The following is a 22,542-nucleotide window of genomic DNA, read 5'->3' on the forward strand; positions in this document are numbered from 1 at the left end:
ATTTTGAATATAGTCCATCTTATGGTACACGAAGGTGTCTAACTGGGGACCAATTAAATTTCAGAGTTCACCTATCTGCCTAACCATTTTATCCTTCTCCTTCTCAAAATTCCTAATATGCTCCATAATAGTCAAAATTCAGCCTTCAATACTACCAGTTAAGTTAGTCATCGGGAAATAAGCCTAGGAAATTTGAGTTAACTGACCTCTGCAATTATCTATTTGCTTGTCTATTTCAATAGAAAAATTTGTCAAAACTATGTGTGTGAAAAAGTGAAATAAGACTTATAGCTGTAGGCACAACACTTCAATTAAGTCATTACTAATGTATGGTTAGACAGATATAAGCATGAATAATAAAACCATAACAAATTGACCAATTTCCTTCTAAAAGATGCGAGTATAAGATTGCTCTAAGGTTTGTATAAGCAATACTAGTGACTAGACTACACCAAGATGAAGGATTTAATCTATATGAGCATGAGATTAAGCTAAATGGATGCAAGATGGATGAAAGATTATGCTAGATGGATGAAAGATTCAAGCAATATGGATTCAAGCAATCAAAATTGAAAAAAATATGCAAAAAAGCTAAACTAAGATGCAATAATATAAAAAAAAAAGCACAATATATTCAATGACTCTAGAGAAAAAATTGTATAATAACAAATCTCCAGGGTGTTTTGAATCAGAGTTGAAGGCTGAATTTATAGAGAATCACAAGAGAGATCAAGAAAAAGCACAATTTATGATTAATTGAAATAATTGAGAAATCAGATTCAGTTAACCTTGAGATAGATTCCAATTATAGTTTAAATTGAAATGCATTCCGATTAGAAGTTCGAGTTGCATTAGAAATAAGATTTAATTAATTCCATGTACTTATGATAAAAATAGGTAATTCTTTGATTTATTCAAGAAAAGAGTCTTTTCAATGCAACTGAACTTCTTTTTCTCAAAATCTTTGAGTTCTAATTTTAGAGAATGATTGAATTCCTTTTAATTGCTTTTCTGATTTCAAGTTCTCAATTTAGAAGAAGAAATAATATCTCAAGTTTGATTTCTCTCTCAATTCAATTCTTTATTTTATTTTCAATTTAACTCTTGCTTTGTGATTAATTCCTCTTTTGTAATAAATTAATTCCTTTTTGCATAATTAAATGATAAATTTGTTAATTAATTAAATATGCTAGGATATTTAATAAATTAAAATAGGATAATTGATCAAAATGATTTTCTTGGAATGGTTTAATTAATTAAATAAATATTTAATTAATATAGAGTTATTGATTTGCCATGTGACATTTAATGTTTGAAGAATTAATAATGTGCTCAAGATTGATTTAATTTCCTTTGGTTAGGACCTTGGTGATGTTGTCGAGATTAGGGGCCCATGGTTTAGATGACCATTTTTAGGGTATTACATTTGCCCCTATTTGAATTAATGTGCGAACAACGCGTTGGTTCAAAGAATAGTTGATGTCTAGGAGATACCAGTTCTGAACATGATTGATCATGAACTAGATGAAGAGCGAGGTGTTTATCTTGATTTGAAGCAATGAAGCTGAACAGATTCAATTAAAGTGATACCGATCCCAAAGTTGATTGAACTAGGAATAATAGAGAGCAAAGATACCAAACTTGAACTTGATTGATCAAGGAGCGGATCTTATTGATCTAGAACTTGATAGAACTAGACACAGCGAGCAAAGATAAAATTAGTCTTGAACTTGATGGATCAAGACACGATGAGTGAAATTGTCCAGCTTGATTTGATGCGATGAAACTGAACACCTTCTTAGATTGAGTGTGTGATCAAAGATACTCTTTAAACTTTTGATTGAGTTTAAATGAATAATCAGCTTGATGAAAAGTGATGAAATTGATTAACGTTAAGAGATTGATTTAGATGAAGACAAATATCAGCTTGATTTGAAGCGATGAAACTGATATGCCCTTAGCGATTGATTCGATTCCAATGATCGAGAGATCTCAACTTGATATGAAGTGATGAAGTTGAGATGCCCCTTAGCAATAAGAATTTGTTTGATTTTCTTTAGTTGAAAAGATTTTTTCTTGACTTTTGATGAAGATTTGAAAAAAAATTTGACTTTGAAGATGTGAGGTCATAAGGTCATGAGTATGCCCCCTCGGGAGAGAAATCGAAAGATAGCGAGGGTACATGATTTTAAGCAATTGTTGGTGATGATAATGACTTGAGCACAAAAATTGAGTCGGAGGAATTTTTGAAGATTTGGCGTTGATTGATGATAATGATTTGAGCGCAAAGTTGATTTGTAGAATTGAAATTGAGATTCAACGTTAATTCATTAGAAAATGAGTGCAATTTGAAGAAAGAATGAGCTTTTGATGAAAGTGCTAAGTGGTCCATTTTTTGTGAAATTGAATAGGAGAATGATCTCAGATTTTGATTTTGATCCTGAAAATGGAATTAGAATGGGCAAATTAGCTAAGGGTATAATTTTTATGTCCATCGGAGCAAGTTGAAAAATTAGGGTTTTGGCTATATATGGGGTAAAAGTGTCATTTTCAATTCATTTTAACCCTCCAAGTTTGAAAATTCAAAAAGCCTTCTATGAAGAAAAATGGTGGTTCCCACATAAGAGCATCGATTCAAGTGCCAAAGATGACATAATCAACCTCGAAACTATGAGCTAGGGGTAAGTGATCGATCTTAAGCCTATTTATCATTTAAAGTTACTAGTTTTGTCATACTATAACTACCCTTCTATCGTACGAGTACCTTCAAAAGAGCCCATTTTATCATTCTAGGGTTAGTCCTGTGTCGTATCAGAGTCTTTTGTCGTACTAGACCAATTCCTGACTCGTACGAGTTGTTGCCTCTATGATGTTTTGTTGTTTGAAAATCAATGAGTCTTTTTAAAGGTGCAAACTTGAAATTTTGATTTTGCAATTGATGTAATTGGACTTGCATGATGTTTTTCTTCTCTTATAGGCTAATTTGAAATGTTTCCTGATGTGTCATTGTTTGATTTTTGCAGGTTCGATTTCCCCATGTGTTGTTCAGATGTGTATATCCACCTACAATGACATTAGTTTGTTAGTTATCTGATGTTGACCGGGCACATATAAATTTGTGCAGATTGACTCATCTTCTCGAGTTGTCTGATATCCGTGTGAATCATGGTATGCTCACTATATTAGTTGAGAGGTTCCATTCTAAGCATAACATGTTTCATTTGCTAGTTGGGGAGATGACGATCACTCCTGAGGACATATACAGGATTCTTTGTATCCCTTTTGCTGGGGATAATGTAGATTATGGTGCAGCACAGTGTCCCAGGCTGCTAGCTGTGAGACAGGTATTCCACAATGCAGACATTTTGACACGTTCTACCAGTTGGGACATGATGATGACCAAGTATAGTGAGAACTTTCCACTGGCTTGCATCTTGGATGGTTTCATCGATTGCTTTCTTATGCTGGACAAGGGACAACAGGGGTTTTTATGTGGATGGGGTAGGATGTTGGAGAGACTTGTGGACCACCTCTTGAGATTAGGTTGGGGTTCATGTAAATTAGCACACATGTATCGCAAGATGCATGAGATCATGTATGGGGAGGGGAAGAGTATGGCTATAGGAGTATTGATTTTGCAGGTATGGGCCTAGGAGCATCTCCCAATATGCAGACCGATTGTGGATGTTGCCAGGGATCCACAGTAGCCTATTGCTCATAGATATTGCAGATACATTACGCAGCCCCATCTGGGCAAGACAGATTATTGGAGATGATAGGTGGACAACTTGATAGTCATGATATGGAGACCGTACAGGGGTCTGGAGCCTTGGGATGATTGAAGAGTTGTGCACAGGGACCTATTCATGACCTGTCCTCTCATTGATAGATCAGCACCAGTGGTTGAGCGGTTTGTTGTTACTCGAGTGATGAGGTAGTATGGTAGACCTTAGGGGATCTCACTGGAGTTTATTGCATATGGGTGCTATGCAGATGAGGAGAGGCGGGGATGGGTACTGAGGCTATCATACGCCCTAGGCATGCAGGAGCTGACTAGGTTACAACGGCTCGGGTGGGATTACATGGATGATATTTTAGATGCAGGGGTATTTCCCTAGTACAGGGATTGGTTTTAGCAGCACCATTTCCCAAGGTTTACTGATCCAACAGAGAAACGACCTCGTATAGAGGAGGTTGAGGATTATGCCCCTGCGCAGGCATAGGGACAGGGACAAAGGCAGCGACCAAGAGCCGAGGCTCTGAGGTGAATAAGTGGCGATCCTAGCACTAGCAGTAGCAATGTGCCAGTTGGTGGTAGGCAGTAGCAGAGAGGAGAGGGTGGATCTCTAGGGGTTGTTGGTGTTAGGTTGAGTGGAGCTAGGGTGACAGAGGGTGGAGGAGAGGAGGAGAGAGTAGCTCCCAGATAGGTGAGATAGAGGAGAGATGATCAGGGTGGAGCCAAAGGTGGAGATGGAGGAAGCAATGGAGGTGGCACGCCTACGAGGGAGGAGGGAATAGGTGATGTGGCGTAGTCGATGAGAGAACACTTGGTGGATCTACAGTCATAGTTGATAGTGGCACAAACTTAGCTGGCCAAGAGAGACCGATAGCTAGCAGAGATGAGGGCAGAGCAAGATGCTTTGCGGAAGAAGGTACTCCATCACATGAGTCAAGCAGCCTACTATGTTGTAGCATATAGCATAGTAGTTCTAGTAGCATAGTAGGTTGTACCCTACTCATAGTATATGGCTCGATCTGAGGGAGCTCGGGCACCTCGTCAGGTTCCTGGTCAGTAGACCACACCTCCTCCACCACCTGGCGATGAGGGAGAGGCTGAGAGATATATATTCTTTGTGTAGCTCTTAGATGTTTTTGTAGACACCCCCATTTTTTGAAGCCCTTACAATTCTTGCTCCAATGGGAGTTTGTATATGTTAGTTGACATTATTTTGTACCTTGAGACTTTATCATTATATATATGAGATCGTGATTTGACTTCATTGTACTTGTGTCGATCAATTTATGAGATATCTTTCTATATGTTTTATTCTATATGTATGCATATCTATTCAGTATGGATGTATGTAATGCAAATGAATATGGATGTTTATTTTTTGTTTCTTTTCATATGTGAATAAATGAATGAAAATGAGTAATGACTAATGCAATTTTTAATTTTTCTATGCAATAATATGAATGCAAACAAATGTATGAATCTATATAAGATGCTTATGTATGCAACTAACATCTCAATACACAAGTACTCGATCGGAGAAATGATAAAAAAGAGAGACCACTCAGCTAAGAAATGATGATGCTTCCAACTCTCATTCAAAAGATAAAGAGATCATTGTTATCATACCAAAATCACTCTAAATTCACAAAATGCAAAATAAAATGCAACCTAAACCTAGTCACTGGATTTGAAATTCTTAAGTTTCATCACTAAGCATTAACAAACATAGCAGGTAGATTAGAGTTCCTTCCTTTTCAAGTGCAATATTAATTATCTTGTCCGCAATGACCCTTTTTTCGTTCATATCCTTGGACAAATTTCGTAGGGACCTAGATTGCATGATAAAGAAATTCCCTCAAAATAGACAAAGAAATGATGTGAACCTCCCTGTAGCATACAAATAAGCGGAGTTGAGGTATGTGTGGTAATTTCACCTTAATGTGAAGACTCTTATCATAGACACCTAGCTGATTAGATGTTTCTAGATCATCGGAATAATTCCTACAAGAAGAAAACAAAGAAAATATTATGCCCCCAATCCTTGCTCCTCTTTGTCAAGATAGACTTCCTTGAGTTACTCAGAGGGAATAATAATTGAAAACCAATATAAAAGACAACACACAAAGAAAATTTCATGCATAGCTCAAATTGTTTAGTGATTGTTTTTAGTAATGTTGTTTTGCTTGTTTGTTTACTCAGTGATTATTTTCAAGCCATGAGGGTTTCGATGAACTAGGGTGTCACAAAAGTGACTATAAGATATGTACAAGCGAAAGCAAAGATTCAACACTTCAGTACAGGAGATAAGACTAACCTGGATAAAATCCAGCAACCATACTAATCGATGTCATTGTTTTGATTTGATGATCATTGATAGGAATGCTTGATTTCAAAGCATAAGTACCCCATATAAGACTGATCTGTCAAGTTTCGAGTGTACCCTTCCTTGTATAAGACATGTTGATGTTTGAAAAAGTTTGATAGATTGATTAACAAGACATGCAATAAGTGTGATTGCAAACTTTGAGAGTTTTTCTGTGGTTGATTTGGTTTGAAGGATAGTCTATGCTTTCTTGCTTTGATTTTTGTTCAATTTTTTTTTTATTTTGTGTTTTTTATTTTTAGGATTTTGTTCACGACATTTTATGACTTTTTTAGGAGTTTGTTCAGGACATTTTATGAATTTTAGGATTTTTTCTCAGCTATGCCCCTAGTATACAGACCTATATGACATGATGATTTGTAGAATGCATATGGAGACAATGATTTTTGATATGACCTATGTTAAAGCAATATGAATGATGAAGATGCATTTCCTATTCGGACAAGGATAACCATGTTTGTTTAGCACTTTGTAATACCCCAATTGAATTGGAGGTACAAAACATGTCATAGATAAGTGGTCAGTCAATCCTTAAGGTCCCTTGGAACATCCAAATTAACACACTTAGTGACTAGGATTTACAAATGGAGATGTAGAAAACTTCCCCATTGGTTCTTGAAACTTTGATCTTTGACTTTTTCCCATGTGAGTGAAAATGAGTTAATTCCCACTCTTGTGTTCACTAAAGTTCCTTAACATCCTATATGACTAGCTACATGGATTATTCTAACTTCAAAAGCATCCCGAATAGAGCCTCGCTGCCAGCAAGCCTTGAGAGCTCCGGCAAGGTTATAGACTGTAATTTCTCGAATATTGCTCCATTTCCAGTAGGTGTCCATAGCCTTTATGGAGTTACTCACATGTTCCCATAGTCAAGCTTTTTGTCGCACTTTGTATGCATGATATTTCAGTTATATATCATTGCTCTTTTGCCTTGAGATGAATATTTGGCATAGCACTTTTTCTCTTTTTTTTTTCTTTTTTTTTTCTTGCCTTGACTTGTAAGTAATGAAACCTACTTGGGTGTGACAATTACAATGACACTAACATAGAATTTTAGATTTTTCACTAGTCATATGATCAACTAGGTGTCTCGAATGAATTAGAGATTTTGTTAATGTGTTTGAGATATAGCAATTGATAGATTTTGGGTTAACAAGTCTCAAATAGTGAAATCATTACCCAACCATAAGTAAAGTGTCATCACAAGGTAATGTTGAAAATGAATGAGCTTAAGACCTCAAGGACTTCATGTCTAAATATCTAAGAAAGAAGACGACCCTTGTTTGTCTTGAATGCAAACAAATGATAAACTTGGACAGTTGCCTTGTTTTATTGATGCTGCTATATGCAAATGTAGGAATTTTGTGAATGTGATGCATTAAAAAAATAAAACTATATGCGATGCAGTGCTTTGAATAAAATGATATGCAATATAGAAGAAAAACATGAACTAATACAACCCTTAGATATAGTATCGTTTAAGGTGCATGTTGTTCATAGGTTCGAGGAGTTTTCTGTAGGTAGTTCATTGGTCCAACATAAAGATGTCTTTCCAAGAAGGACTCGGCTAAGTGTACATGTCCAACATCTCCAATGTTATTTTTCCTTAGCTTTTGGATTTTGTGATGAAACTAGGGTAAAGCATTATGCAAAGGATTGGATAAGAGGTATGGAAGATGTTGTTCTCAAATTCTGATTGCTTTGTTTTCCCTACTTGAATTTTAGTATAGCAAGGTTTGTACTAAAACCTTCTACACTTCAAGCTTTCACCTAGCTTAGGCGGGTTTACCTTCTGTGATTACTTTTCATAACTGTGATTGGAGATCTACAGAGAAGACAAATACCAACCCCTGCAAACCCTATCACCTTGAACATAAAAGAAAGGCTTGTAATCATTTTTTATTGATCTCCAAGAAGCTTATAGAACCCAACAAAGTATACCAGTGCCTTATCCCGGGCTTCAGAGTCACCTAAGACTAAATAAGAGTTCTAAATTGCAAATCCACATACATTTCATCATTCTGACTTCACTAAACTTAAATATGCCTGACATACATAAATTTTTATCTTTATGCTAAACCCAGTTATCAGATTCAAGCAGAATTACTGATTACTATCAAAGAAATTCTAAGTATATTTAATCTCCCTCCTTGAGAGAGAAACCTAAAACATCTCCATGAATTTACCTTGCAAATCATTCAATTAAATAACCCTGGATTATCTAACCAAACTAGTAAATCAATCATACATACAAGAAGACAACAGGAATCTAGGATCGAAATGCTTTGATCTGTGTATTGATGTCCATCATTGAATCTACATTAACTCAGAATGATCCTTTAGAACCAGAAAGAAGAAACCCCCAAATATATTTTGCCAGAGGTTTTTTACAAAATCTTGTGATCTCTGTAAATGAGAAGAAATTGGGAATATGAAGAGGAGGGAAAAATTAGGTCTCCAACCGAAATTGCCAGATGTCTCTTTTTCCAACTGAATTTCAATTCTTCTTCTTTCCCATGGAAACTGCTCTCAAAAGATCTGATCTTTATTAAAACAAACTTCATATCTGCATTCCTCATCTCAAGAGATTTCCGGTGATATATGAAACTTCATATTTTGGCAAAAAATGGAGCCCTGGGCGAATTAATCACTCAACATGTGCACATCATTTAAATTTTTCAATTTTTAATATAGTTTCAACTATATATTTAATATGAATTTAACTTTGATTTTTGCTCTGATTGTGCCCTGACGCCTTGCCATGTGGTAGGACCTGATTGGTTCGCAGGGTCCACTAGGCACCATTTGGGATGACACCTCATCACCACCACGTGTCTGCCTTGTCACTGCCACTTGTCGGCCACCTCAATGCTACGTCATCACCACCTAAGCTCCACCTACACACCACCTCACTGAGGCCCACCTGCTGGACCACTGACTAGACCTGCAACCTATGCGCCACCTGGCTTTCGCCATTTCGCAGATGGTAATTTTCGTGCATCTTCAAGCTCTGAAATCGCGCGGACCGTCGGATCATCTCGAACTTGCTTGACCTTTAACTCTTGCATTTTTGCCCTAGGATTTTTGCCATTTCGCAACTTTTAACCTTCGTGCATCTCGCCTCCACGAAGTCACACGAGCCGTTCGATTGGCTAGAATCTATAGGGTCTTTAATCATCGTTGAGATTTTTGCCATTTCACCATTTCGCAACCTCTAACCAGTGAGCATCTCCACCCTGCGAAGTCATGCCGACCGTTAGATCATCTCGAACCTGCTCACTGGTTAAGCCGTCCATTTTTTGCAAAACTTGCCCACTTACCTCGAGATTCGTGCTTGTGTGAGGTCCACTTGGTTGCATTGGGATCAACACCCACACGCGTGGGGTCCACCTTGGGCGCTCAACGGGCACTGTCCGTCAAAAGCCTTGATGGCTTTGACATATTAGATGTGTGTGCTTTTGCTTATAAATACCAAAATACATGCCCGCCCAGCCAATGTGGGACAAATACATTTGCCTGGTAATGCAAGTTTTTCTAAGTTTTAATGGCTGGCAATGCATTTGTTTGGGATTTTAGTGTCCTTCTTCTCCATTGTGCAGAGATGTATGCTTGCCAGATGCTATTTTATGGAGACTCTATATACTTGCCAACACAATGTTCTTCATTCCAGTTTGCCCCCGTTTAGCTTTTTATACAAATTTTGTTTTTGTGGTAGGATGAAAGCTATGCCACATCTCCAGCCAAAGTTCTCTCATTATCACCGGTGATTGAACAAGATTCTTGTGGTTCACTTTATCAAGCTCCCACACTGCTGTTCTTTTTCCAGGAATGCTTTCTCTATCTTCATAAAATGTAATGTATTTGAAACGGTTATCCCTTGGAGTAAGTGAATTTAACACAGAATAGTTGCGATAAAACTTGTGAAGTTGATGAAGAACAGTTTTGCTATTTGGATCAATATCACAAATCTCATTAAAAAATGTACCATCTACCACCTCACGTGTAGAAAAGGATTGTTGTGAAGGAATGCCACACTCAAAAGATGAAGTTATAGCCTCAGCTTCTTTTGAAATTCTAGGGTATGCAGCATCTGGTGAAACTGGAATTTCAATGTTTACAAGGTCCACAGGCCACCCAAAGAAATTTGATGTGTATTCCTTCTCATCGCAATGGACATTATAGCCTTCTCTCTTTATTCTGTCAAGAAAAACTCTTGCAATATGTGGTCTCTACTATAGTGTTCTGAGAAGGGCAACATCCATAGCGATGATCCACATGAATTGCACATTAGGCAGGATGTTCCCTCTAGGACAGGAAGCCCAAATGTAACACTAGACAATGTTGCTTTTATGGTCTCTACTGCTCCAAGAAAAGGGGCTCCAACAACAAAGTAAGCATGGATATGATCGTCCAACTATTGGTTATAGAGCTTGGGAGCTATTTTGAGCTTCAGCCATTCCAAAAAATAATGGAAGACATTGTTTCCCATCGAATGTGCAAACACCAATGATGGACCTCCACAACGCTTCAGTGTTGTTTCAAAAGTCAACTTCAGTTTATGAAAATACAAATCTCGTTCTTCAAGCATTGAAGTTGATAGCCTCCAATCATATGGAACAACCAAAATAGCATTTGCATCAATTCCAAATTCAACACACCATTTAACCCATTCTCTCCAAACTAAAGATAGTGGACCTGTTATGTAACCAGGATCAAGCTCTATAATAGTAGATAGGCCAGCATCTGGTCGTGACTTGCATTCTAGATTGTCTGTTTGATTATATGGATCAAGCCTCATGCACTTTAGCCAACAATTTACAACAGAAATGAATTGTCATTCCCTATCCTGCACACTCATGAGCAGAATATCCTCCACGCCAATCTCCATGTAGCTCACAAAGTACATCTTGAGATACTTCCATAGATTCTAGTGTTGGATCCCTTGAGACCAAAGAAGGATTTTCCTTTGTAAGATACGTTTGCCTTCAATCCAGTTTTCTTGCACTGGATTTATACATTACCAATCCATTCAATTACAGGTTACACCAAGTGAGCATACATCTTCTTTTCACAATGAACAACCATCTAAAAAATACGAAATTCTCTCAGTGAACCAAGTCGCCAGTAAAATCAATGCACGGGCATGAGCCAGGTCAGGCCCCAAAGTGGGTCCGACTAAAAATTTTTTTGTTTTCATGCAACTGACCTCTGAAATGCTTTAGGTACCTTACCCATACCTTTGGAATCGATCGGCATCATTTTCGGATCATCAGACTAAATTTTGCAACCTTCGGGTAATTACGCCACATTTTCGCATTTAATCGCGAAGACGTATTTTTCAAGCCAGTCAAAACACCTTTCTGGAGCTTGCCATCTGACAGGGGTGTACTCTAATATACAAGCATGAACACTACTAAGAAGTTTCTCAAGACGAGTCCCAAGCGAAGAGATATTAGTTGGCAAAAATGACCAACTGGCTTTGTCGACACTGCGGACCTGATGAAGTCAATGTTCTGGCAACACATGATGCCTTTCTCAAAAATATCAAACGACCTCCATAGACCCTCAAATTTGAAACACAGGTACCTTGAAGTACATACTAAATCTTTGAATTCTCAGTTTGACCAAAATCCTTACTGGATGCAAATGGTGCACTCATAAAAATAGCTACTTAAACTGATATAGCACTGAAAGTACGGATAACTGAAAACGATGGCTAAATGAACCCTTTTGAAAACCGACTAAACAGATTGGCAGAGGCTTGAAATTTGAAACATAGCTTTTCATTTATACCAGCACTAACCCAAAAGAAACATTTTGTCATGACACTTACTGAAGCAACTTTTACACTTGTGCAAAACAGGGCTCCGATTAGCTGTCGAAACAGGGACTAGTCAAACCACACAAACTGCAAACGGATTTGGCTCTTAAAACTGAGCAAATGGATTCATTAGGACTTGAAAATTTGCAAGCTCATTCACATTTATGCATAGAATTTAATCCATATTTAATTTCTTCGTGATGACCAACAAGGCAAAAGATACAAACACTCAAAGTAGGCTACTCAATAAAATCTGAATTTGTGCCTAAAATGCACTTTCAGCTCACCCCTCAAAATGGGTACCTCATAAACTTATCCAAACTGAATTTTGAAAGTTGCACATCATTGAATAGGCCAAATGAAAGGTGTGTAACAATTTTCCCAAGCCTTACCCTCTGAAAATCAACCGGCTCCATATTACCCTCTTTCTAACTAGGCCATTCAAACTGACTCAATTTTTAAATGCAAAGCAAAAATTGAATTGGGCCTCAAAACTTGACTCACTTTTAATGAGTCCCAACAGAAGGATGGAAAAGAGGTGTTGGATAATGGATCAGATATTGAAAGTTTGGTGCATGAGCGAATGGAAACATTTGCGGTATCACCATTGGCACACATTTTGAGAGATGGTGGATTGATGGAGGAAAAGTGGATCTTAGATTTTGAGATTTGGATGGAGGAATAATCAGGGACTTTGGGACATAAGGTTCCAAAATAGATGAAGGAGGTGATGGAGAAATAGATTTGGAAGGTTTGGATGGAGGGACAACAATTGTGGCTGTTGATTTGGATTTTTCTTTAGACTGTTGTGCTTCAAGGAGATGCTTAAGGATCCACATGGTTTTTGATTTTTCATGCTTTTACAGTTTCTTGGAATGCATTGCTTCTACAAGTGCCTTAGGAACCCATATAGATTTTGATTTTTCTTTCTTTTTCTCAGTGGGCCTTTGTGTCCTTTTATATGGATGGAAGGTACGCGAAGATGTATGCCTTTGTTGATCCTGCACAAGGGATGGAAGAGATGAAGGGGAAGGTGTGTACCTAGATTTTGGTTTACTAGGGATACCACCATCTTGAGAAATGTCACTGAGGCCATGACCCTTAATATTGTCTTTAACATGGAGGGGTTCTTTCTTGTGAAGGTCTACTCCTTTGCATTTATAAATATTTTGACTTGTAGGATCATGAGAGGGATTTTTAGGCATGACGAATCCTTGAGGTGAATGCAGAGGATTATGACAAGGAGATTAAGGTATACTTTGATCTTGACATGGAAGAGGGCCATTGGATAGAGTAGGAATATTGTTTGACTCTTCATTTCAAATAGAATCATTTGAAAAGGTGGAAGAGGCATCATGATCTTGCTTAAGAAGTATTCTTTGGTCTTGAGATGGAAAGGGGCCATCTTGAAATAAATGGAAAGGTATAAGGGAATCATCATGGGACTCCAGTGAGATAGGATCTTTTTCAACCATTGGATAGGATGGCCCTTGAGATAGCCCTTGAGGATCAACGTGAAAGTTTCATCATTAGGTTCATTATTTGAGAGACATGGTATGGATTGTTGTTGAGAAGCCTCAGGAGATGGAGGCATTACGGAAGAGATGGAGGCAACATTTGATCCATTGCTAGACACAGGTTCATAATTTTGATCAAGCTTGGAGGTAGTTCCTTTTCTTTCTTTAAGTGAGTCATTAGGATCTTCAATTTCAATGACACCATTATCAATGAGATCTTGAATTTTATGTTTTAATTCCATGCATTTTGAAGTCTTATGTTCATTTTTTCTATGATATGTACAATACTTACTCACAAATTCACATCCCCGTGTGGTCTTTTTGGGCAATATGATAAGATTATGCTCAAGAATCTCTTTCAAAGTCGACTCAATAGATTCCCCCAAAGGTGTAAAATGTCTATCTAGGGGATAGATGTCTTTTTGTTTTGGTGAAGGTGTCTTGTGATCTTGTATGAGATTTGGATTTGGATTTCCAATTACTTTCTATTCCAACTTATGTAATTGTTCTAGCATTTCTTCAAGTCTAGTGTTCTTGATATCATGAACTTTTATCTCAAGAGGGGTCATTGAATATTTTCATTGAGCTTGAATGTCATATATTTCTCTCTTGAGATCTTGAATTTGTTGGGCCAAGCTGGTAGCCATGGGCTTCTTACTTTTGTCAGAATTTTTAGAAGAGCTTCTAGTTTGAGTAGGCATTTTTATTAATTGATGTGACCTAGAGTTGTTTGTGATGCAGAAGTCAAGATCAAATTTGGAGCTAGTTGTTCGTTTAATGTATTGATTGAGAGAAGCAACTAAGATTTAGTCTACTTTAATCTAGGAAAGATTTCTTAATATTTTTTGCATTGATTGGGTGTTTCCTAACACTATCAATGATTTGTTCTACTCTTGGAATTATCATTGGTCTAACTCCTTTTTGAGATCTCTATGGCAGCTATCACTCCCTCACATTTTGTGGTGGTTATGGAAAGAAAGAAACAATCGTATTTTCAGGGACACTTCTCTTACTCGGTATATTTTTTTCCTGGAAAATACAATGGGCTATAGTGGAGAACATTGGGATCATTGGGGGTCCCTGCTTTTCAGCCAACCCTCTAGAATCTCACATTTTAAGTTCCTGGAGTTTGAAGAATGCTGGCAATTCTGACCCCAAGAAAAACAAAAGATTAGAAGCAAGATGGAAAACTCCCCCTCATGGTTGGTTCAAAGTCAATTTCAATGGTGCTGCAAAAGGTTATTCGGGCCCTGCGAGATGTGGAGCTATTCTTAGAGATGATAAAGGTATATGCAAGGAAATGATTGTTGTTCCAATAGGAAGCCAAACAAACCACAAGGCAGAAGCAATGGCAGCACTCCAAGGTATTCTCCTCGCAAAAAGATGGCATTACCCCTACCTATGGATTGAAGGGGACTCTAACAGCATCATCAAATGCCTCAAGGGGACCTCTAAGCCCTCATGGTCTATCAATAACATTATAAAGGCTGCTAGAGACCTCATTAACACTTTTGAGAAAAGTTTCATATCTCATATTTACCATGAAGCTAATGGTTCTGCTGACTGGGCAGCCAATGTGGCGGTCAATCAAGATGAAATGATTACATGGAAGGGAGAACATGGCCTCCTAGAGGATGTCAGATTAATCATTTTTAAGGATCGATAAATCAGTACCCCAAAGATCATAAATGGACAAAATAATAATGAAACAGATTAAAAGGAGTGCTTTGAGCTATTATAATATTGTCAATACCAGAATTTAGATTCTAGAAACTATCAGCAGAATCCAAATTCTGGAAACTATTAGAATTGGTGAAGGGAAGTCTATGGCAAATTATGTGGAGGATTTGACCAAAACTATTACTAGAGCTGAAAATATAAGAGACTCCTTCAACCCCAAATTTAAGCAAATTGAGAAAGACCTGATTGAAAGGAAAGCAAATGTTAATGCTATGGATCAAACAATGGCAGAAAATGTCAGTAATGTCAGCAAAAGTAAGGAATGCCTTAAAACTATCGCAGAGCAAAGCTTAAACATTCTGAAGGCTTCAACTAGCAATACCAAATCCCTCATCAACAAATTGGAGGAGAAGGATACCCTGGAAATTAACCCTACACTGAAGGCACAGGAGATGTTCAAGGACCCAGAACAAGAACCAGAGGTAAAAAGAAGGAGAAGAAGCCAAATAAGGACCTAAATAAACTCAAAGCTGTTGCAGCCAATTACGACCAGCTGGTGATTAAGGCAGAGGACCTCTTGAAGGCTTTATAATTATGCAGTGGTTTCTTCTATTTTGTTGTTTCTTTCTTTTGTTGTCCTTTCTATTTACTAGCTTTATTGCCAGTCATTTTGAAAGTTGTTCTTATATTGTCTGGATTCTCTTTAATGATCTATTTTAAACTCCTTTGTTAAAGGTTTCAGGTCCTTAAAACCTGTTTTTCTTATTAATCAAAACTAAGATTTAGTCTGGTTTCAGGAAAGATCTATCCTATGTAAGACGTGATCTAAGTTACGTAATTTGATTTTAGAGAAATGAATAATACTCAGTCTAGTTTCAGGAATGATCTATCCTGTGTAAGACGTTATCTAAGTAACTTAAGTTTGATAAATGGTTGATTGCACTAGCTGAAAGATGATCGACAAAATCATGCAACACAAATAGCAGAGGTACACTGTTTTGATCTGTTTATGCTCAGGATGATGATAACCAGTTTTATGCTCGTCGTAGACTATTTTAGGAAAATTTGACTATTCTAGACTGACAAAATCAAAGATTCATATGATCGGTTTCACAAGACTAGAGGACAGTTTACAAGCTTCAGGATGGTGACAATAGTGATTCGTACGAGTTGTTGCCTACTACCGTATGACAGATGGGTATGTCTGGAACGACAGACTAGTCAATAAAAAGGTTTATCATATGACACAGGATTCAGGATAAAACGACAATTATCAAACTAGACGACAGACAATCAGGGCTTATACGACACTGAATTCAGGCTCAAATGATAGACTGTTAGGATTGATGGAATATCATAGGACACGAAACATGATAGAGGATGATAAATCAGAAGACTCGTATGACTGTTTACTGGACAGAGGAAAAATTATGAGTTTTCAATGACTGAGTATGACAACTGAGTATGACCAATTTTGAGGTGGATTGAGTTTTGACTAGGATAGACTAGTTTTGACACGAAGAGAGTTTCGACTAGGATAGACTAGTTTTGACACAGACAGAGTTTTGATCACTGAGTTGTTTCTTGTTTTCTCCAATTTTGGTATTCCAATTTTAGTTTCAGGGATGAAAATACAGAAAACACGTAATATGAATAATAACTCCAATCACAACATGCAAACCCTACGGAAATTGGTGAGAAAAGAAAACCTTTGCTTGTAGACTCAGGTACGCACCCAATAGCTAATTAGAATACGACCGCTAAGTCTCATGCAATGGATTCTCAACGTTGTATTAGCCAACTCCAAATGCTAATGGGGGCATGAAATGACAAGTATCTTGGGAGAGTTACTATCTCTCTTGCAGAAAGATTATCCCCCTTTTGGAGGTGAACCAGGTAGCTTCTAATTTGAATTGGAACTAGTAAGGGGTTCGTTCCATGCATCAAGGTATAAACTCAATTATGAGGTCTCCCATCCTTGAAAACCAAGGTTCAATATACCCAAAGGTACTAAGGAGAGCTATTCTCGAGCACTGTCGTTGACTTGATTTTCATCAAATCACATTTATTTTATAGTGGGTTGGAGTACTTGGCATTTAGCCATTCCCACTTGGGTCATTCCCCTCTGACTGACTGTAATGGCTATAGAGTTATTAGATCCTTAGGAGGGCAGGCCCGCTAAAGATATACAAATCTCAAACTTAAAGAAAATGCCTCAAGGGTATGGATTTCTGATTGTCTATACAGACAAGAGCATGCTCTCCTACCTCTCAGAATTTTCTTAAAACATGAAATATAGATTTATTCTTTAACCAGATAGCAAGTTAGGTGCCTAAAAAATGAATTTAATGAATACACAATGTTTGCTCGAATCTCCTCAGGCAACCTGCAAAGACAACGAATTAGTAGTTATATTGTCTTTGTTTGACAAGCATATTCTTTGATAAGCGTTCTGCAAAAAAATGATTAGGCTCGGAAAATTCTTCAGAGAAACAGATAACCAACCAAGGTCAGCGTTAGTGTAATCCAAATTGAACAGAAAACCTAAAGAATGAAACTTGCTTTTTTTAACCAAAAGAATATAGAATCGTACGACAATTCTCACCTAGTCATATGAAAAAATGTACCAGATTGTACGACACTTGCAATTTTTAGTTCTGGCATATAGGAAATGTTGTACGATATTACACAAAAATTATACGGAAAAAAATCCGAAAAGTCAAAAATCTGAAAAAAATAAAAAATAAAAAGGTAGTCTTGGAGGCCGAAAAAAAAGTAGTCTTCAGCTCCACAGTGGGTGCCAGAAATGTGTGTGTGAAAAAGTGAAATAAGACTGATAGCTGCAGGCATAACACTTCAATTAAGTCATTACATGTATGGTTAGACAGATATAAGCATGAATAGTAAAACCATAACAAATCGACCAATTGCCTTCTAAAAGATGTGAGTATAAGATTGCTCTCAGGTTTGTATAAGCAATACCAATGACTAGACTACACCAAGACAAAGGATTTAATCTATATGAGCATGAGATTAAGCTAAATGGAAGCAAAATGGAAGAAATATTATGCTAGATGGATGAAAGATTCAAGCAATATGGATTCAAGCAATCATAATTGAAATAAATATGCAAAAAAGATAAACTAAGATGCAATAATCTCCAAAAACAAGCACAATATATTCAATGACTCTAGAGAAAAAACTACATAATAACAAATCTCCAGGGTGTTTTGAATGAGAGTTGAAGGCTGAATTTATAGAGAATCACAAGAGAGATCAAGAAAAAATACAATTTAGGATTAATTGAAATAATTGAGAAATCAGATTCAGTTAACCTTCAGATAGATTCCAATTATAGTTTAAATTGAAATACATTCAGATTAGAAGTTTGAGTTGCATTAGAAATAAGATTTAATTAATTCCATGCATTTATGATAAAAAAAGGTAATTCTTCGATTTATTCAAGAAGTGAGTCTTTTCAATGCAACTGAACTTCTTTTTCTCAAAATCTTTGAGTTATAATTTTAGAGAATGATTAAATTCCCTTTAATTGCTTTTCTGATTTCAAGTTCTCAATTTAGAAGAAGAAATAATATCTCAAGTTTGATTTCTCTCTCAATTCAATTCTTTTATTTTATTTTCAATTTAACTCTTGCTTTGTGATTAATTCCTCTTTTGTAATAAACTAATTCATTTTTGCATGATTAAATGGCAAATTTATTAATTAATTAAATATGCTAGGATATTTAATAAATTAAACTAGGATAATTGATCAAAATGATTTTCTTGGAATGATTTAATTAATTAAATAAATATTTAGTTAATATAGAGTTATTGATTTGCCATGTGACATTTAATGATTGAAGAATTAATAATGTGCTCAAGATTGATTTATTTGCCTTTGGTTAGGACCTTGGTAATGTTGTTGAGATTAGGGGCCCATGGTTTAGATGACCATTTTTTAGGGTATTACAAAAACTAGACAAGACTTATAAATTTTGCCGCCTTCCATTAAGGCCTCATCAATGAGTTTTAATTCTTTATCAAGCCGGGCCTTATCATTGCTAATCATTTGCAAAAAAATTTGTACTTTGGCATCTTTGAATTTCTCCATAGCCTACCTAGCTGATGCCTTGTTCAAAGAATCAAATTAAGAATATATGTGATCTATTAGGTGTTGAAGCTTAGCGGATAAACTGGTATCAACATTGAGTTGTAGTTTCGGTACTACCTATTCCAAAAATTTAACTGATTTCTCAATAAGCTTCTTTTCCTCTGATTCAAATTGCGCTAACTCCTGACTAGCTTGAGCTTAGAGAGAAACAACAACAATCATCCTTTTTGCTAGAGACATTTGATTGGATGGTTTGTTAAAAATGATGTTAAATTGAGGAAAATTCCCTTGGATTTGTATTTTGGAAGTGTCAATTGCCATAAGGATTGGAGTTTTTGTTACTTTGGCCTTCCCTTTGATCTGTTCCTCTTATTTTTCCTCATCCTTTTTCTCTTCCTCCTACCCTATTTTACCTTTATCCTCTATAGGTGCCTCTAGTGCATCGGTGGCACCACTTGATGCACCATCCTCTGCCTCAGCTAATTTTTTATTTCCTTTATCTGCCTCAACTTCTAAATAATCCAAAATTTGTTGCTATGCCACATCCTGAGTGTTTTCCTCCTTATTTACATCATGCACTAGAGGATTCTCTAACTGAGTGGCTTCATCATGTAAATTAGATTCTACTAGCCAGTTCTCAGTGAGAAATTTTTTCTATATTTCAACAGTTTCTCTACTTATTTCCTCTACTCTGCCAACCATAAGGCTATTTACTCTATGTTTTCTCATGAATTCCTTTTTATTTGCTAGCAAAATTAATCTATCAATTTCTTCAATAGTGATACTGGTGCATTGATTGACCAGTTCACTTTCCTTTATTTCTCTATCCATCTGACTTGCAGATTTTCTTCTAGAATCAATTATACTATATAGATCTTTCGGAAGATATTTTTCTAATTCAATTAACGATTTACTAAATACATCCATATACAAAACTATAGCTTCCTCAATCGGTCTTTTGTATTTTCATAATATACATAAATGTTTTTCAAATTTCCATCTTTAATAATTTCATCTATTAATTCTTGAGTAGACAAAGGAGGATTAATGTGATACATGGTTTGGGTGGTCTCCATCTTACCGGATTCAATTGCCTCATCCAAGTTATATTTTATCTTTCTTCCTCGCTTAGGCTTGCTTACTAGAACATGATCAAACTTTTCCTTCTTATCCTTCAGCCCTTTCTTATCAGCACTAGATTGAGGTTTCTAGATGACCCTTGCAAATTATCCTTTCTTTGGTGCCTTTGCAATGTCTGCACCTAACTCTATTTCAGATGCCACCAAGGAAACTGTAACATACTCTCTCTGGGGTTTCTTCTTCTTTCTCAAAGAAACTTTACCCTTAACCAAAGGGTTCTAATTCATCCGTAGGTGTCTTCACTAGAGTGGGAGATGACCCTATCACCTTTGCTTTGACTGGAGTTCTGATTCATTCGTAGGTGTCTTCACCAAAGTGGGAGAAGATCCTATCACCTTTGCTTTGATTGGAGCTGGTGCAATGCTTTGTTTCTTTTCCTTTTCAAATTCCTCTCTCACAACTCTTGAAACTATGACTTTCTCTCTCGAGTGACCTTCCTCAATGAGGATTTCCTCCACTATCTTAGCCTCCTTCCTTTTCCTTGTCAGTTCAGTGAACTTGGTGTGCAGTTCCATTGATTTTTCTTTGCAAGTTCTGAACCTTTCTTCCTTGGAGTCTACCAAAGAGTTTAGCAAGTGTTGTGCATAGGCATCTAAAGTTCCTAAATCAACTTCATATCCCATCGACAAGATCCACAACATCTAGGGCTCAACTACCTCCATGAGACATTCATCTTTATTCACCATAAAACAAATTGTCCCCTCATATTTCTTGACAATTTCCCTAGGGATTTTGACCCTCTACTTCATCTTGTCCTGAAAAGTCTTGAAGAATGCCCATTATGCAATATTTTGATTGTCCCTTTTCCCAAGATTATCAACCCTTGTTTATCTCTTGGGCCACCGGTATGTCAAAATTCCACTGCACTCTACCAGTTTCATGAATTTGATTCAAGAAGTAAAGTGCCTGATAGATAAGCAAGGAACCAAATTTGAAGACATGCTTTTTGTCTTGCTTAATTTTCTTTAAATTTATCATCAATTTCTCTAGCTAAACACTACAAAAATCATAATGAGCATCTTCTTTAACCATCTGATAGGCTGCATGGATGGTTGTGCCGGATACTGAATTCAGTCGGTTAGTTCGATATACCTTATAACCAATGACCATCACAACAAACTTGACATCATCATCCTTGATTGTGTTGATCTTCATCGAATGCCCATCAAATTCTGCACATGTTAACTTGTTGACCGTAGGGTTTGTGACCTTCTGAATCCCTGGATTGTCACCAGTTTGATTCAAACAAGTTACCACCCTAATTTCCTATGAAGTGATCTTATAGGGTTGGTCAAGCCATATAAGCTTTGCATGAATTCGGCTCAACACATAACTCACCCATTCATTTTCATCAAATGATGGAAAGTCCATGAATTGGGTGAACCCCTTTCTCTGCAACTGCACAAATTCCATCTTGGGGTTACCAATTTCATCCATTAATACTATTGGTATAAATATCCAAAATGTCTTCAATGTCGGTTTCTTCAATGTTATAGTGAATATATGCCCTTATACCGTCTACGTGCAAAACTCTGTGTGGAATGGAAGAGAAAGGTCCAACTGGGTCGACCTCTATGGATTTGTAGGGGTTCTTCTTAAACATAGGACAAGTTCTATCCTTGACCTCAAAAACTAGTGGTGTAGCAATTGAAGAAGAGGATGCCATTTCAAGTTTTCAGAAAACCAAATTGAGAAATTCACTTCAAGAAATACCTCAACTGATTGACGAATGCCCTAGATCACTTGCTGGATCACTTTTAGGTCTTTGATCACCTAGAAATCTTTGTCGCCTTGTTCTGTAGCTCAAAAAAACTATTCGCAAAGTGAATAATAACTCTTGTATTTTCCCTTTTAACTTTGCAAACCCTAATTTTACTTTGAAATAAACGCACTTCAGATATCCAGTCGGATGCCCTGCACAACTACCAAATGTCAAAATCAGCCATCTGAATCCCAAATATCAACTGAAATTCAATTACTGCCATCCGTAATCCATTGACTATAGATCTCATAAAGGGGTACTGCAAGATTTGAATTAATTTTCCTCCCCCTAAGGAATCAATCCCTAGTTACCGGATGACGGTTCCACACCAGATTTAGGTACAAATCCACCATTTTCCTTAGATTCATCCTTCTTTACCCACATCT

The 22,542-nt window shown here is 36.8% G+C and overlaps 1 pseudogene; it reads right to left on the minus strand.

Annotated features, from left to right (window-relative positions):
- Positions 1-9,811: 9,811 nt before the first annotated feature.
- LOC131061961 (phospholipid--sterol O-acyltransferase-like) lies at positions 9,812-10,950 on the minus strand (annotated as a pseudogene).
- Between the last annotated feature and the right edge of the window lie 11,592 nt (positions 10,951-22,542).

Source organism: Cryptomeria japonica, chromosome 2, assembly GCF_030272615.1.
Source record: "Cryptomeria japonica chromosome 2, Sugi_1.0, whole genome shotgun sequence".
Lineage (NCBI taxonomy): Eukaryota > Viridiplantae > Streptophyta > Pinopsida > Cupressales > Cupressaceae > Cryptomeria > Cryptomeria japonica.